Here is a 12,875-nt window from a genome sequence, read left to right as displayed (position 1 = left end):
AGAGTATGTTCTATTTTTTATTTATATTTTTATATATTTTTCGGTTAACTTACTTATCTTGCACGCCTTATTTTAATTTGATTAGGTTTATGATTTTTTATATTAATTTCAAATTTGAAAGAGTTGTTTTGTTTTATGGAGTTTTATATTATTTCATAATATTTTAAAGTATTTTAATATTTTTTAAAATATTAGTTTTAAGTAATAAAATGATTAATATTTCTCATATAACTATTTATATTATTTTTAATATTTGAGATATAAATAATTTTTATATTATTGTAAAGCAAAATTAATTATTTATTAAATAAAAAATTCGGTTTGATAATAATAACTTTAAAATTTATGAATCATTCATGATCAAAATATCATGGTTAGGTTTAACCTTAAGTTTAGGGGTGTTCATTCGGTTGAAACGATGACGACTGAACCGAAATACCCTTAATCGAATTAATCGAATTTTTTCTTCTTTAACCGTTAATCGAACCAAACTTTTTTTTAAAGTATTAACCGAACCGAATAAATTTCGGTTAATTCGGTTAATTTTCGAATTTATCAAAATTTTTAAAATTTTTGAATTTAATATTTTTAATTAAAAAAATAGGTTACAATTAATTTGATTAAAACATTATATTAAAATAAGATATTGTATCTGTCAATTTAATTAGTTAATATTGATTTGGGTTTTAAATGGATTGGGCCGGATGAGTCTTTTAATATAATTATATTTAAATGTTAATTCGGTTAATTAACCGATTTTAAACTGAATTAACCGTTAACCGAATTACAAAAAAATCATTAACCGTTCTCCGACCGAACTAATTCGATGACCGACCGAATTAATCGAACTAATTCGATTCGGTCGGTTAATTCGGTTAAAACCGAATTTTGAACACCCCTACTTAAGTTTGCTTGATTCATTTATTCACATCTAGCATGCCTTTAAAAATTGATTATTTCCTATTTGATTCTTTGGTTTTTGATTTTATTAATTTAGTCCTTTCTAATATCGTTTAATTTATATTTTAATGAAAGTGTATGATCTAAAGATTTATATAAATATTATTTTTCTTTTTAAGGTAAGATAATAACCAAATATATATTTATATATAATCATTATATTATTATTAATTAATTAATTAATTAATAATTTTAATATTAAATATTTTTGACACTTATATGTTGGTGAGTTTAATTGTTGAGATATGGTGAATTCTACAGTAATCACGTACGTCGCCACGTACTCCGAGTGACGAAGGAGGTCGCCAGGGCATCCATGCGAGCTGTGGTTCTTTGCATGTGCCATGCACGTCGGGGTAGGTCGCCATACACGCCCAGCGACCTACAAGGTCGCCATGCACGCCCGGAGCACCTGGCGACCTGCATGGGAATATAGAGATCACCCTATCTCAACAATTAATCTGGAGAGAGCATTATTTCATGAAAAAAAATTGAGAGCATTATCTCGTGGATTTTACCCACTTTAAATTAATCATGATATCTCGTATGTGAGATGAACTTTTATTTTAAAGATTTATGATAAGACCAAATTTCGATAATTTAAACACACATATATATATATATATAGTTTAAGAGCATTATCTTTTGGGTATTGAATTATTCTCTATAATAGTAATTTTTTTCCTTTTTCCTTGATTGTCATTCCCTCCTCCTTAGGTATGAAACAATTTATTCTCCTTAAGATAATAATATCCTGAAGTAATATATTTATTTCAAAATAATAATTCCTTTTTTATATAATTACACTTGTATAAATCTATTTTATTTTTAATGGATTTAGACCTTTTAATACTTATTATAAAATAATATGATGCATATAAAATAAAAAGTAAAAAATATATTAAAATTTTATTTTATTTTGATTATTTATTATGTATATATTTGATTCAAGCTTTATTATGTCTATTTTTAAGATTAATTTAAAAAAAAGGTTTTCTATCATATTTTTATGTTTTTATTATTTTTGTCAAACAATTTGATATGATGTTTTGTTGTACAACTCATACATGTAACATGAATAAAATAAAAAATAACAATTCTCAATATTTTGATAACTAAAAATAAATACATAACTATATTTGTCGAAACCAATTTTAGGTGGTTCGAAAATAGTCATGGCAAGGATAAAATGTTTTTGAAAACATGAATCATCATCGATCGTTTTGGGCTACTTACGACCAAATACCTTTAAATTGGGTTAGAGCACCCCAGAACACCCAAAAAGTTGGGTACCTTTAAAAATACACACTACACCAAGCATATATTACATTTTTAGTGGCATTTTTAGAACAAATGCCGCAAACTGTATAAATTTAGTGGTGTTTTGGTGATAAACGCCATAAAAATATACAAATAGTTGTGTTTACTCGTATACACCACAATATTCAAGTGCTTGTAGTGGTGTTTTTTCCTTAAATGTTGTAATAAATTGTTATGTTGTGGCGTTTTTGCATAAACGTCGCGCTAAATATGTAATATTGTGGCATTTGTTTCACAAAATCTGTGACAGTATTCATATATTATCAAATCATTAATTTACAATTTTGAACATTCTCTGTCGATAATCTTTTCGCCCTCTTCTCTTCTATTCTCCGTCGCACAAATCTCTCTCATGTATCTTCTCTTTGACTCTTCTCTTCTATTTTCTCTTCGCTTCTGCTATTATATTCTCTGTCGCACAAATCTAAAGATTTTTTCTCTTTGCGTTGTCACCGAACAGAGTATAAAGCCGGGATTCAAATAGTAAGAGCATTGCGGTTCCTGACACTAAAAACAAAAAGAAGGTATCATTCTTGTTCTATTTCCACTTAATTTGCTATCTTTAGTTGTTATCTTCTCCAATTGGATTGTAGTTCCAGTTTCAGTTCTGATTTAAGTTTTTTTTCGAATTTGGTTATATTCATATTCATTATGAACAATAATTTGTTTCAACTCTGGTTTTATTATTATTTTTCTCTATTGATGTTGAGTTTTTGTAGAAACTGTAATACCTAAATTTTGAACTAGTAGTTTTGGGTTTACCCAAGAAGTAAGTGGACCCCGTGAAAATTATAAATTTAAATCGTTGGGCTTAATTGGGTTAGGTTGGGCCCAATTATCCATAAAAAGAAGATTTTTGAATAGTGAAAACATTTGGGATGACCAAAAGTGTAATTATCCCATTTCTAAAAGATAGAGACTTTTTTCTCTTTATCTCCATTTCTCTTCATTTCTCCACCATTTCTTCTTCATTCTTCCTCCCAAGAACCTTAGCACAAAGTTATGATCTTTCACCCATTTTCATACTTCAATTTCGTTCATAAACCCACCATCAACACCATTTTAATGATTCAAGTCTTGGGTTATTTCCTAGCTAAAGAAAAGTGAGAGTTTTCATCCAAATCATAGAGGAAGGGTGTGTGCCTAAGCAAGGAGCTTTATTTCAGGATCCTAACATCAAGGTAGTGTATTTCTAATCTTTTGGAGTGTTTAAGTTTTCATAAATGTTAAACAATTTGCTAAGATTGGATATTTGAGCATTTTAGGGTTTATCTTTGAATTCATGACTAAATCACATTTTAGGTGTAAAAAAGATGCTTTTATGCAACTTTATAACCCTAAGTAACTCCCTAGAGCTTTAGCACATGACTAGGAACCAAACTAAGATATTTGGATGACTTTTGGGTGTTTTCCAAACTTAAATAAGACATTTCTAGGTTCGAGTTTCGATATTGAATTAACAATATCGATACTGGATGAATTGGGATGAAATCTAGGCAATTTTAGTAGGGAGTATCGATACTGAGGGGATGGGTTGTAACACTCATAACCCGTATACGCGAACCAATACGAGTTACAGATGTTACATCAGAAATTCAAAACATTTTTTTAATTGAACTGAGTAAAATTTTGTTTCATTCAAACATCACCAGTTTCATAACTTGAACAATTATTATAAAATAATTATTCAGAGAAAAATTGTAATATAATATTTTTGGTTACCAATTAAAAACCAATTTCAAGTAGTGATAGACAATTCTGTTCTGTTTCATAATTAAATAAAATTGTCTAACATGTTTGATTTAAAACCCAAATTAATTTTTTAATCATAGTTTAATATCATAATATTTATTCATACTATTAATTATATTTAATACTAACTATATTAAGAAATTACGGACATTTGTTTCTCGTATAAATGCACTAAAACTTTTAGAACACGGTATGATGTCATCATTGTTACCTGTAAATATTTCCTTAGTGATTAATGCCAAGCTCAACTACTTACTCATTTTCCTCCTTTTTCATACGCGTGAAAATCATCACACGCTAAATATACACTTAGTGAGCAATCATATGAATATTTAAAGCAATGCAACACATAAATTTAAATGAATAACCATATTCAATGCAATATGATCACTTTACCTGTGTTCCAACCATGTTACCATATATTAACATGATATCAAGTTTCTTACCAATATACTTGCCATCCATTTCACAAGCTCGTAAGTTATATTTGCATTTTTACCATTTATTAACCAATAAACTATAGCCCAAAGTATAAATTTATGAGGACCCCGATATAAGAGTCAAATATTGCACCGTAGTGCTGAGGTCGAGCCTTGCTCACCTAATAATGCACCGTAGTTGTAACATCCTTAATACCAGGTTGTGACTAAATTGAAAATTTTCAGAATTTGTTGGTCAAAGTAGATAAATTGAATAGTTCAGGGACTTATATTGTAACTTTTGTATAGACTAGATAAAAAAGAAGGAGGAATGAAATGGCAGAATGGTCATTTAGTAGAAAAGATAATTATTTGAAAGAGGATATATATGGTTCCACGTGGATTGAAGAAAGGAAAAATATCAAACTCTAGAGAATTCTTCTTCCTTTTTCCAGCCGTGAACTCAAGCTTGCTTAGGTGAGTTCTCTTGTTAGTTAATTATTCCTTGAATTTAAGTTTGGGTTATGATCCTTAGGTGATACTTAAGCTTAAGGAAAGCTTAAGTTAACTTTAAATCAAAGAATGAAAGAGTTAGGAGAGATTAAAGATTAGGAGTTTTTGAATAAAAACTTGAAATAGAGTTGATAAGTAGAATTGGAAGCTAAATTTGACTTGTCAATAGTTGAATTAAGGGATATGAAGTGATAGAATTGAAATTAGAACATATAGAAAATTTGGTATTATTCTTGATTTCCATTTTGAGAGGAGATTTTGACGATAAAAAGATATTAAATGCATATGAATTGGTTTGAGTATGTATATTTGAGTTAATAGTATTAAAAGGGTTAAGAAATGAAGGATTTGAGTTAGAATGAGTGAATTTTCGGGTTCTAAAAGTGAAATCTGGGCATAGGGTATCGTACTACTTCATCAGGTACCGATACTTCAAGTCTAGAATTATCAAAAACATTCAAAGGGTATTGATACCTGGGAAGGTAGTATCGTTACCAAGGGTACCGATACCTTGAGATGGTATCAATACCATCTTTGAAACGAGAATTATATAATGCAATATGGGTATCGATACCTAGGCATGGTACCGATGCCAAAATTAGGGAAGTATCGATACCCTATAGGGGTACCGATACTACTTCTAATAGTGAAATTTCGCCTTTCCTTTAGTTTAAGAAATGAGAAATCAGAGTATGCTATTTGGAATATTGATATGTACAAATGTATGATTATGTAGACATCGAGTGCAAACAAGTTTCGGAGCGACTGAAAGTTTAGAATTGATCAAGAAGAGAAATTAAGCCATAGGAGTAATTGATATCAAGTGAGGCCAAGGTGAGTGCATACTATAAGTTTAGTTCGATGGAAATAAGACTTGTGATAAGTCTATTTCCTATATTAGTTTTCATAATCTAATAATTATGAACATGCATATGATATGATCATTAAAGACACATGCATGAGTTATACATGTTTGTATGATTTGATATATGTTATTCAATTCATGTGAATATACTAGCAACACATGTTATATGATATGAAATTCGTAATTACACATATATGTGATATGTGACAGAAGAGAGAAAACATGTGATCATAAGAGAATTGATATGAATACAGTGCCCATGTTATATGATATGAGAGCTATATGTATAGCTGGCATGCCAAGAGTCGAGGGTTACTTATGCCCTTCGGGACATATGGACAGGTACCTATGTTCTTCGGAACATATGGATAGGTCCTTCGGGACAGATTTTATATGCCACTTAGTGAAATCTTATACGAGCTGTGGTGACAGCATAGTGCACAACCTCAAAGTACTCATATATCTTGAGTTCTCAATAATGTACATGGGCTTATAAAAGATGTAACGAGAATGTATATGTTTGCATGTTAATATGTTATTATTGCTTATTTTGATTAATATATGGCATCATGGATTTATGATAAGCATAATGGTCACTGGATAGTTGATTGTATGTTCATATTTATAGAAATTCCTTATTATATATTTATGCCTCACTAAGTCTATGACTTAGCGAGTAAGTGTTTTACACATAGGTACAGGAAAACAAGAGGACCAGTCTTAGGATCAGCAGAGTAGTATATTTCCACGTGAAGATCAAATTAAAATTACTTTGCATTGTATGTTTTGGTTATGTAATAGATGTGTTGGCATGTAAATATAGTCGTAAAGTACATATGCTCTTATAAGTTTTGTAATGTTTTGGAACTTCAGTATGTAAAATACAAAGTTTATCTTAATGAAAGTTTAAATTTTCTATGGTTTTTATTAATGTACATGTTTTTAAAAGTCAATGTGTTACATTGTCCTTAAAGGTAAGCAAATCTAGTGGATTTGAGAAATTCTTAGTGTGGATGCTAAGGTAGTAATGTAGACTTTGATTGATAAAGTCTAACCACTCTAAATCGTGTAAAAGTTTTATTTTTTTCGATTGCTTCCACCATAATTTCTATAAAGCCAATTAACCCCTTTTGGCATTTTTGATTGTTTGTAAGAGCAAACATACATGTCCAACATATCTTGAAACATCTTAATCAAACGTTGATAACTCAAATATATATGTTTTAGCGAAGATAACACGTGTAAAAATAAATATGAGTGACAAGCGTCGTTTTACTCATCAAAATAAAATAAATCCTCTTCTTAAATAAAATAAACATAATTAAGTAGTAGAGTGGAGAAAAGGATCGATCCACGAGGACTTAGTAATTTTTGATGCAATTTCGTGTTGATTTCAATCCAGAAAGCTATAACAAAATAATGAAAAGGGGGTTTAAAATTGCTAGATGTAGTAGAAAATAAAGAATTTAATATTCAAGTAAAATGGAAAAAAGCTGTAAAGTAAAGAAAAAATATCAAAAGAAAATCACCTAGAGCTAGCTTTGTTTCAATTCCGTTTGATCATCGAAATGGATTTTACTCGGGGATTCATGTCGGTTACACTCTATAAGGTCCAACCCATTGTAACTTATCTTTCTCTTTGGTAACCGATCTTCGAAGTCACTATTCAAAGCCGATTCTTGAATGAACTAACCACAACTTTTGTTGTTAGAACAAACATATTATGTTTTCAAAAAGCCGACTCGGATCATGTTGTCTTGTCAAGAATCAAATCTGATCTCGATTTTCCTTAGCGGACCGCTATTAAGTGTGTTCAAAGGAAGTCGAATATGCCACATGCCGATCCTTCCTTCCAACTATAAATTAAAACAACATACATACCAACATCGACTTTTTGAAATGAAAGCGTTTTAATTTTGAAAGTAAGGTCGATTGTCAAACTAATTAAATAGAAAATCGAGAATGTATCCCAAAGGTATTTTAGTGTTTTTCAATTCTCACATATGGAATTGAGTCATTGCTAGCTCTCGACTAATAAAGAAAATTAGCTAAACATAGTGGAAATCATACTTAACAAATTGTAAGAAAACGTTAAAAAACGTAAAGTAAGAAAACGAAATTGAAAAGAAAAAGAACTTTGATTAAAACGTAACAAAGAAAACAAAGTAAATTCGATATGATTAAGCCTCACCCTAAGGAAAGTAGTTTTAGGCTTCTAAGTTTTAAAAATAACAAGAAATTCAAAATGAAAATAATCCGATCTTAAAAATAAAAAGGAATTCAAAATGAAAATAATCCTAAATTTCCAAAGATAATTCAAATGTTTCAAATTCAAACTTAAAAACTAAATTCCTAAAATATCTCTCCAGATCGTGTTGACTAGGTTGTTTCCAGAATCTTCATCATTCTATAAACTGCCACGTCAGATCCACGTCGTGCTCATGTCTCCAATCACTATCAAAAAATAAAAAAATACGGATTGCGCCCTTTTTCTGCCAATTCCAATAAACATCTCACTGTACTAAAATAAATGAAATACAATCCAAATCAACATTGATAAATTCATAAAATAGGAGAATCAGCGAGTAAAAAGCAACAATTTCAAAAGCTCATGAATGAGTTAGGAGTTTTGTTAGCTTTATTGGTGGTTGAGTGTGAAAATATATATATCTGAATTTGTATCCAGATGTTTGATTTATTCGTAGGTTAAGATTGGACATCAAATCTATTTGGATTTGCTTTAAGCTATTCAAATTCCACGATAGAAGTGAAGTTGAGTGATCATAGACTTTATAATGGGATTATCGATGACTCAACGTAAACATGACGTCATTTGAGTAATTGTGGACCAATTAATTAAGATTGACACTTCTTGTTTGTACATATAAATTTTATTCTTCAAAGACTAATTCAATTATGCATCAAGGGAATTGTAAGACTTCATGATTTACCGACTTCAATTGCATCCGATAAAGATCCTACGTTTGCTTTCAGATTTTGAGAAATTTTTATGAGACATGGAACTGATTAAATTTCAGTGCCACTTTTCATAGTCAAACTGATGATCAATCTGAAATGTTATTTAGATCTTAAAAGATAAGTTTTGATGTTTTATTATTAATTTTAAAGGTGATTGAGAAGAAAATCTTCCACTTATAGAGTTCACATACAATAATCTGTCGTGTATTCAGATGACTTCGTTTGAAGCATTGCATAAATGCAAATGTAGAATCATGTTATGTTGGACTAAGCTTAACGAGAGAAAAGTAATTAAATCAAAATTGATTATAGAGGTTGAATGGACAATTAATTGATTTGAGATAAATTGATAACTTATCAATTGACTTTATCATTTAAAATAGAGCGGATCCATAATATTTTTCATGTGTAATTGATCAAACTAAATTTATTTAAAATTTTAAATATTAGAATAAATAAATAGATTTTAAATTAGTAAAAAAATACCTAATTTATGAAGAATTAAATTTCATTAAAATACTTTACTAAATAAATTAATTTGAATAATAAATATTACTTTCTTTATCCATTGAAAATGTCCTTTATTGTACTTTGTTGGGTTAAACCTTTTTATTTTGACTTATTATTATTTAAAATCTGTTATTAATAAAAATATAAAAAATAATCTAAAAATGTTTAATTAGGTAATTTTAAAATATATATTTTCTAGATTTTTTTTTTCAAAATATGTAAAATAATTATGATTAAAATTAAAATTTAAAAAAATTAACTTTTAAAAATTTATAAAGAACATTTTTAGTAGGACGAGCATTATAAAATTTATATCTTAATAAATATAAAAATGGAAAGCCAGAAAAAATTATCACCTGAGATTCTGAGTTATGTCTACAGCACTACGGTCGACGGCATGGCACTCAATGAAGTTTCAGCGGCAGGTTCTGCTTCCTCGGCGGCGGCAGCCCCTAGTAGTCAAAGCCTTTAGGCGGAGCAACTTTAACGCCTTCGCTCGCCGCGTGGCCTCCGGCGAAGCCTTGAAGGACGCTTGGCGAACCGCCAACGATGTCTTCGAGCAATTTGTCTTCGAAGCTAGAAAGACGCCGAACGGTTAGACCGCCAGTACTCCGTTTCCCGCCGAGTCTCTTCTGTCGTTGGGTCTGCCACTGACCGTGCTCGTGAGTTAGACCGGGAGCTGGAGATTGGGACCCGTTGGCGGGCGTTTACTGTGGATTTTCGCAGAAATTGGCCTAGGGTTCGTGTTTTCTTTCATTTCTTATTCTCGTATTGAACTTTCTCTGCTCATATGGTTTTTTTATGCTAACCTTTTGTTTGGGGGTTTTGCGGATATGGTTGCAGTACAGGAAGCAGCTGAATGATTTCTTGGAAACTCCATTAGGAAGAAGTTTTTCTGTAAGTAAGATTAGGCGAAGTACCGATTTACTTGCTTTCATTAGTAAAATTTGTAGGCTCCATTTGTTTGTTGATTTTACTTAAAAATTCTCATAATGCAAAAGAAATATCTAACCACAAAATCAGGTACGAATTTGATAAAAGAAAATTGTGTAATTGTCTATGCTACAAGGATTAATTCAAAGATTATTCTTTGATTAGAAAGTAAAGTTATTGATTTTAATTTCCGTGAAAGTTGTATTCTTGAATCTTCAATCTTTCAAAATGTTAATTGCATTTTACATCCAAATGTGTCTTTTGCTTTTGAAATCAAGAAAACAAAGCCAGAAATTAGTTTGATAAACAGTTTGATAGTTCATTTATGATAACTAAACCTTGTGTTCGTCCATACCCTTTTTGGGTTTAACAATGATTCTATTGTGAAAGAAGTGAGATGTTAACTTGCGTTGTTTCTGTGCAAATACTTTAACAATTGAAGAGGTTTAATTTGCAATATCCTGTACCATATTTTCATTGTTTGCTAAAAAGTAAGGAGGATGAACCAAAGATGTTAGCAAGTTGAGCTTTATGCCTATTGCAAGTAAGCTTTTGGTAGAGTAGTTAATCTGTATAAGTTGTTTGTTGCCTTCGCCCGTTGTTTTGGAATCCAAGTTATATACATATTATATTTATTTTTCTATTAGGCCGATACATAAGGAAAGCGTTATGTGGTTTCACATGTCATGTCATTTGTATTCAAGTTTGTATAGGCAGCCTTGCATTCGAGCAAGATGCTTATGTCTCTCATTCTTCAATATATTTTCCTTTAAATTTAATCTTTTCATTGTGTTTTTCCTCAGCGTGGAGAAAACAAGACTGAAATTCTATTGAAATTTCAACTAAGTAGTGCTAGGACCCAGATACATTGTATACTTTAGTTATACTTTGTCTGCCACCTCATTTCATGATGATAATAGCTTTTTCATTGTTTTGCAGATAATTTTCTACCTTTGGTTTGTATTATCTGGTTGGCTGTTTCGATTCTTAATATTTGCCATATGGATACTGCCATTTGATGGGCCTCTTCTCATTGGAACTATTGCCAATAATCTTGTTATTAAGGTATCAACTGTCACTTATTGTTATTACGTGGCACAGATAAATGCAAGACAAAAGTGATGACTTTCGTTAGCATATGTGATTCTCCTTAACATATGTTCAATTTTCAATTCGTTTCATTCCTGTAAAAAAGGTTCATTTTACTTGCTATTCAGATTATTACTGTTAAGATTGTTTAATTGTGGTTATTTAGGTGCAGAACGGTGACAATCAATGTTTTCTTTTTAACATCTCTTTTCCTTCTCTGTCACAATCCTTTCGACATTGAGCTCGTAGGAAGATCTTTCTTCAAAAAATGAATATATTATTTTTAGCATGGTTTTTACTATGAGAAGCAATAAAATGTCGAAACTTTGTAAAACTATATAAAACTCGGTTTCCTGTCGTCTTGTTTTATTTGTTTTTATTTTAGTGGATTAGATAGACTTCTTCTCAAGTGTTATGCTAGTGAGCTCGTCAAGTACAGGATATATTAAAGTCAAAGTTTTGAGCTTTTGGCGCATAATATTGTGCTAAATATTCGACTTATGTGTATGGTCTGAGAAGGCAACCAAAATTTGGGTGCATTTAGTTACGACTTCATTCAAAATATATGTTAAATATTTTTGTTCATTGCATAAATTTGTGTCTTACATTTGATCGTTTAGAATGACCAACTGACCTTTTCTATGATAAAAATCGAACAGGGTGCTTGTCCAGCTTGTAAGAAACAGTTTGTTGGTTATAAAAGCCAAGTAATACGCTGCACAAGCTGTGGAAACATTGTATGGCAACCAGAAGGAGACTTCTTTCACGGAGATAGCGGGCTCTCCGGTCCAAGAAAGTCTGAGCCTGAAATTATCGATGTCGAATTTGAGGAGAAATGAGAAGTCGGTTTCGGAAATTTACTGGTATGGTGATTCTCGCCTTGTACAAAGTCCTTTGAGACTGAAAGCCCCCCTTTCTGCCATTACAGTATATACCGTAGTTCTCACCTTATCTTTTCTTTTTTTTTCTTTTTCACAGAAAATGTTAAATGTCTAGGATTTAGCGTTTAGCTTGAACTTTTATGTCTAATAAGATTGAGGTTGAGGTGATAAAATTTCGGTTTGCATCAATTTTGAACAAATCTCTTGATTGATGTGTAATATTTCACTTTCTAAAATCAAATTAATATAATTGAATAAAATGTCAAACTCATTGAGTGGTCTCAGTGCCTAAAAGAGTGTTGTTATTTCTTGAAGTTTTAGGTTTAAACAATTGTTTTTGCATACTGTGTATTTTATCAAGAGAAAATAATTTCAGTGACAAAAAATGTCTTATAATATACGAATTTAATCAATTTTTTTGGATTTGTCAAAATAACCAACAAATTCGCAACCTAGTTTCCAATTTCGCAACGTGAATATGTAAATCGCGTTGCGATAGTTAAATTCGCAACGCGAAAGTCAAATTCGCAACGCGAAGCGAATTTGTAAATCGCAACACATAAGCCAAATTCGCAACGCGAAAGTAAAATGTTATTACGCGAAACACAATATTAATTTCGAAACACAATATTAATTTTGCAACACAAATGTAAA

General features: G+C 30.5%; 1 pseudogene; it reads left to right on the top strand.

Annotated features, from left to right (window-relative positions):
- Positions 1-9,680: 9,680 nt before the first annotated feature.
- LOC120145287 lies at positions 9,681-12,461 on the top strand (annotated as a pseudogene).
- The last annotated feature ends 414 nt before the right edge of the window (positions 12,462-12,875 follow it).

The sequence above is a fragment of the Hibiscus syriacus genome, unplaced genomic scaffold, assembly GCF_006381635.1.
Source record: "Hibiscus syriacus cultivar Baekdansim isolate YM2019G1 unplaced genomic scaffold, ASM638163v2 tig00110893_pilon, whole genome shotgun sequence".
Classification (NCBI taxonomy): domain Eukaryota; kingdom Viridiplantae; phylum Streptophyta; class Magnoliopsida; order Malvales; family Malvaceae; genus Hibiscus; species Hibiscus syriacus.
This window is presented reverse-complemented; position numbering and strand designations above follow the sequence as displayed.